General features: G+C 43.7%; 1 pseudogene; it reads left to right on the forward strand.

Moving 5' to 3' along the window:
- Positions 1-5,015: 5,015 nt before the first annotated feature.
- On the forward strand, positions 5,016-5,505 carry LOC101651270 (annotated as a pseudogene).
- The last annotated feature ends 1,069 nt before the right edge of the window (positions 5,506-6,574 follow it).

Consider the following 6,574-nt stretch of genomic DNA (forward strand, 5'->3'; position numbering starts at 1 on the left):
GTTGTTATGTTGGGGACACTTTTGCCATAGCCTTTTGTTTCTCCTGTTTTTTTCATTGAGGTCGTTTGGATTGATGGCTGGTTGCACTGTTTTACAGGATCCAGGTGCCATTTTCCAGTGAGTTGAAGAGCACTGGCTCTCTCTGGGAGACTTGTAGGAATGCTTATTCGAACTGCCTACAGCTAATTTCATTATGGAATTGGCCTACCACTTTATCTTCCTGTGGCTTCCATATCAGGGGAGTGCCACAGAAGGCTGGTGCATTGACTGCTTTGGTGTTGTGGAGGTTGGGCAGAGGTTCCTGCAGCAGCTTGGAATGTTGATGAGTGTTAGCCAAGATTCCTTAGTGCCCTAGGCACACAGGCAGGAATTCCCAGGTAATAAGTTGGGCAGAGGGTCTCCTGGTGGAGATCAGAAGGGCTTTCCCCAGCCTTGGGCTAGCTACACAGGGTGGAGCTCACCTAGCTGGGTGTGGTGCAAGCGTAAATGCCCTAGGCTAAAGGGAGTAGTCTGGAGGTCAGCAGTGGAGTGTGAGAAAACAGGCAAGAGACAAAGAGGAGAAAATATTAAAAAGCAAGCCTGCTGGGACTGTGCAGGGATATAGTGAAGAGAGGGAAACAAAAGCAACAATATACTTGAGTCCCGATCCCCGCCCATGTTGCTGCAAGGGTTTAGTCCCCTCCCAAAGAGGCAGCGGCAGCAAGCTGTGGCTGTGTTGAGAAAAAGCCCCTGTGCAGCCCTCCAAGACCACAGAGGGACAAAGAGAAGCGATGGAACAAAAGCAACAATGTAGCTGAACCCCAATCCCTGCCCATGGAGCTTCAAGGGTCCAGTCCCTGCCCCAAGGCAGGCAGCAGCAGACTGTGGCTGTGTTGAGACCAAGCCCCCCCTATGGGCTCCAAATAGTCCCAGCGCCTGCAGAGACAGTGGCGGGGCCAAGGTCAAGCCCCAGCCGGCCTCCACTGAGGTAAGCCAAAAGCCCCCAGCCCCTCAAAACCCCGTGGGTCTGTGCCTACTTATCTTTATGATGCTCCTCCTACATTCCAGCAGTGTTGAATTTCCCTCTAAGCAACTCTCCTGGGCTGAATTCTGTGGAGTCCCTCTGGTATGTGTCACTCCATTGCCATCTTCCTGGAAGACCAGAGAGACTGTCCTCAGTTTTCTACACACAATAAGACACCACTTTACACCCACAATGTTAGCCCAAATAAAAAAAGAAAAAGAAAAGAACAAATGCTGGAGAGGATGTGGAGAAATTGGAACTCATACACCATTGGTGGACTTGTAAATGCATACATCCACTGTGAAAAACTTAAAGCAACTGGGAATTGAAATCCTATATGATCCAGCAATACCATTATTAGGCATAGACCCTAAAAAAATAAGGGACAAAACATGAGTGGATGTATGTTTTCTCATATTCATAGTAGCACAGTTCACAATGACGAGAAACTGGAAGCAGTCCAAATGCCCAACAGTGAAAGAATGGAGAAAGAAACTATGGTGCATACACATCCACAATGGAATACTATGGAGCTCTAAAAACAAGTGATGAAACCAAGAAACACCACATGACATATAAGGACCTGGAAACCATTATGCTGAATGAAGTAAGTTAATCATGAAAGGACAAGTATTGTATGAGTCCACTACTATAAGAAAAAACAACAATTAAACAAATCTTAGGAACCAATTCCTGAACAGAAGTTGAGAACCCCACCTACTGGCCATGAGCCATGCATCACCTCCCTTCTGCATACTTCACAAGAGCCAACTTGAAGGAGGAGGCCTCACATTGCCTGGAGTTCCTCCTTTAAGAGGGGGAATATGGGAGATGACCATCTACTTGAGGCTATATAGCATCGAGACAAGAATGGATCAAATCAATGGGCCCCTCATAGGAAAAGAAGGAGAATCTTGCCATAAAATTAAACTAAGGCCAGGGGAGGGAGTCGTCTACATTTTGGAGGACCCTTTGACAGTTCTGTTGGTGAGTATGGTGGGTGATGGGGAGAAGTAACCTCACATTGGGAAGGGATGCTAAACAATGATTGAAGGGAACCTAGAGGGGCAATGGGCCAGATTTTATGCTCCCGAGTAAACACTATGAATATGTTTCTACCCAACCTTCAGTGGACTACATCAAGGACAAAGCACCATGATGATCATGATCGTGGAAGCTGACCTTGCAAACAGCATGACATAATTCAAGGGCTACACCAGAAGGACTGAGCATAGAGGCCCAGCTGAATGAACTGAGCTCTACCTCGGAGTTGCCTGCTCCCTTGATCTAAGGACTGGGATACTTGGATGGGAGAGGAAGAAGAGAGTGGCCAATCTGGGACTGTGGAAGTGGCGGTCATTTGACCTTGGGGGGAACCCATGGCTTAGTAGGTGTCCAGTGCAAAGGAACCCATAATCACTATATATTTAGTATCTCAATACCCACCTCACAGTGACATGACAGGTTTTGATCTACTGAACAGGGATCTGCACTTGGAAGATTGATCCAGGAAGGTTTCCCTGCCACCAATCCCAATATTTATAAGCAGAGCACAATCGAATGGGAGATTGAACTGGGAGGGCAAAAACTCATGGGTTGTGGCTCAAGGTGGAAATGTACTCACACATACTCCTCATATTGACAGTGTCCAGAGGGTGGTGTCATTGGGAAAATAGACAATACTATCTGTCCAATCACCTTATACCCCCAGGGGATGATTGACAAGTCCTTTTTTATATCTATGGGGTTTTGGTTTACTGCCTTTAGGATTTTTTTGTTGTTTGTTTCTTTCTGTTTGTTTGGTTGCTATTATTGGTGTAGTTGGTTTTATGGGGTTTTGATTTTGTTATAATACAGCCACCAAGTTAAACCTGAGTCATGTATCCCATGGGCATGGAGATGGATTCTGGGCTACTATTTAATTCTAGTCTCAATCCAAGGACAGTTCGTTCTGTTAACATGACCCTTCATGAAATGGTTGCTGAAGGTAATGGTGCTACAGCAAAATGTGGAGAAGAAAGCATATGGTATCTGGCTATAGGTTATCAATCGGAATACTGTCTGGGGCCTAAAAAGGCTTGTATTGAAACAAGTAGCCATTTAAGCAAGGAATAAACTGGGTCCACAGGCTGTGTGGTCCAATGATGACAATAACAAATTTCAAATATGACAAAGGGGAAAGAATCAGAGCTAAAATTATGAACACCCAATTGGTAGAAAGCTATGGGGGACAATGGGAGCCCAAAACCCATCTGCAGAGTGTCTAGTCAGATTAGCCTGCTGGTGGATTCCCTCTAGCCACAGGCAAGAGTCTTGAACAGCCTTCCTAACAGGCAGAGACCATTGTAATCATGATTATGCTGGATTGAACTCAATATTTGGCCAATGCATAAGGACTAGGAACATTTACAGTCCTAATATCAGACAATAAGCATTGTAAAGTGGATTTTAACAGGGGTTCTTAGACTGAAGTATAACACCTTGTAATTTGATCTCCCTCTGGACCAAATGTGAATTTATTATAATTTTTTAATATTCTTTGCTTTCTCTTAGATTGAAGTCTTTACCTGTTTTAGATACAATTATTGATGAGCCCTTGTTTGTTGTTTGCCCTTGTTCTGTATGTTTATCAGTCTAGGGAAATCAGGATAGGTGGAATTAAGAAGACAGTAGCTGGAATACTGGTTGCCTGGGGGCACAGAAAGGGAGCGTGGGAGCGGTAGTTCCATAATTTCGTGTCAATGTGAAGATATAAAAGTGAAGGGGTGGGTTATGATAGTTAGATTTTTTTGTGCCAACATGGCTCCTGTAGGAACATGTCAATCAGGTTGCAACTTTATTGGAGGGTAACTGAGATAAATGACTCTCTGAGACCAGCCTCTTCCTTTTTTTTGTCCCTAAAAACAAGTGATGAAACCAAGAAACACCACATGACATATAAGGACCTGGAAACCATTATGCTGAATGAAGTAAGTTAATCATGAAAGGACAAGTATTGTATGAGTCCACTACTATAAGAAAAAACAGGCCACACTCTCTATCTGCTTCGCCTTTTGGTCAGCATGCCACTCAGAGACCCGCTGGAGACTTGTCAGACCCCTAGAGATTCTTTCACTGCCATTGGATCCACAAGACTTTTCACCCACTGGCTGGTGGTGTTCCTGCATTCTGCATCATTGCATGTGGCTTCATGAGCCTGAAGTACGACTTATGGACGCATATCAGGCTTATGGACTGGTATTGGACATATGGACTTGATCTGAACTTGTCTGGGATGTTTTCCTGTTATATAATTACTTCTTGATATAAAGCTCTCTCTTACACATCAATGCATGTTTTTTAATTTGTTTCTGTAGTCAACCCTGCCTAACATAGTGGGGGGAAATGAGGAGCCAATATCACTAAGTACAAGAATGAAGAAAAGGTCCCAAAGTCGATTGGGGGCATAAGTGTACAACTATTCTTGATATGATTGAACTAATGAACTTTATGATATGTTTATAGCTCAATGAAATTTATAAATAAATAAAAACAGATGATTGAGAACTCAAAGATTAGCAAATGTTATAACAGACACTGTTGTAAAATTCCTGTACTACCCAAACTTCTCATTTAGTATAGACCTAGAACAGATACTGGAGCACAAAATACGCAACTAAATTGTAAGAACCTAAATGTGATCTAAATTTGGAAAAGGATTTGACTATAATCTATGAAACAGCCTGAAATTTTCTATAAATAGCTTCCAGCGTTGTGGTTATTCACATCATACTATCTTGCTTTTAAAGAAAAAGAAAGTGTTCTGTGTAAATTTCAAACCAAGAAACAAAAATTGTAATTTTAATATCTCTGGAACCATCAGAAAACCTATATTAAGCAACTATTACATAAATAACTGAACAATTTCAGGTAAGACATTTCTATATTGAAAATAATTACTATTAGGTTTTCTAAGTAACTTTAAAAACTGCTTAAAATATCATTTAATCGAGCCTCCCCGTCGGTCGGGAGGATGGTGCGCCCTGCCCTAGAGCCGCAGTCCCTGGTACAGTACTTGGTACTACGAAAAGATCTTGCAGGCTCCGTTCTCCTGGCCCGTGGGCGCCGTGGTGGTGCAGGCGTGTCACGCAACCACCACGGCCCCGCATATCCACCGCGACCACCCGCACACGGCGGCCTACCTCGGGGAGCTAGGGTGCATGTGCAAGGTGGTTTTCGAAGCCCCGGATGAGAACACCCTGAAGGAGCTGGCGAGGACCCTACAAGAGAAGAGCGTGGACCACACGCTGTGGCTGGAGCAGCCCGAGAACATCGCCACGTGCATCGCACTGTGGCCCTATCCCATGGAAGAAGTGAGCCAGCTCTTGAAGAAGTTTCGATTATTCAGGTGACTGCTGCGACCTGGGGCTTTGATCGGCTGGACTCCGAACAGCATGCCACCCACCCCTGAGCGCCATGGACTCTCAGGGCCAGCTCGCTCTTCCCGTTAAGTTATGACAGTGTCTTGAAGGTCAAAATTATACCTATTGAAGGTGTTATTAACAACAAAAAATATCATTTAATCAACAGGCAATGTCTCTTTTGAGATATAGAACGTATCTCTAGTGAGGAAAACTACAAAGCAAAACATATTTGAGTTATTTTAAGAAAGGAAGAAAGCTGTATCTGTGGAATTCTTTTTAAAAATAAAGCCTTCTACTTACGAGATAAAAAGAAGAGAAGATGGTGAGACTTCATCTCACGTACTTTGGACATGTTTTCAGGGGAGGCCATCCCTGGAAAAGGACATCGTGGTTGGTGAAGTAAAAGGAGAGCAAGACAGAGGAAGGCCCTTCATGAGACAGATTGACACAGTGGCTTAACCATGGGCTCAAACAGGACATTTGTGAGGATGGTGCAGGACCAGGCAGTGTTTTGCTCTGTTGTGCACTATGTTGGCTACTAGGAGTCAGAACTGATGCTACAACATCTAACAGCAACAAGTAATATTCAAAACCTCTCAACAACAACAAAAATTATGGACCAGGTGCCTTCATGCAGTAATTTTACCAAACATTTTTAGAAGTGACACCAAGCCTCCTTCAAATTTTTCCAAAAATATAAAAGAAGACAAAATACTCCCTAACTCACTATGTAAGGCTAGTATTACCCTGATGCCTACACGGACAAAGACACCACAAGAAAATAAAACAATAAACGACTATCCTTTCTGAACATAGCTCCAACATTCCTCAATAAAATACTAGAAAAGTGTGTGAGTCTGGGTTCTTTAGAGAAACAAATCCACAGAAACTCATGTATAAGAGAGAGTTTTATAAAAAGAGCAAGTGTACATCAAGAAAACATCCCAACCCAGTGCTGCCCAGGCCCACAAGTCCAACATTACCCCATATGTCCAACACCAATCCACAAAGCCTTCTTCAATCTCACAAAACACACACTATGATGCCGACTGCAGGAGGAAAGCCAAATCGGTGAACGTGTAAGCATCTCAGCACCTCCACACTGCTGCTCCAGCACCCAGGGCTGCATCGGGGTAGGTCCATGCAGCCTCTCTTTGGGGATGTCTTG

The sequence above is a fragment of the Echinops telfairi genome, unplaced genomic scaffold (genome assembly GCF_000313985.2).
Source record: "Echinops telfairi isolate 266 unplaced genomic scaffold, ASM31398v2 ScPeMD7_2291;HRSCAF=2852, whole genome shotgun sequence".
NCBI lineage: Eukaryota > Metazoa > Chordata > Mammalia > Afrosoricida > Tenrecidae > Echinops > Echinops telfairi.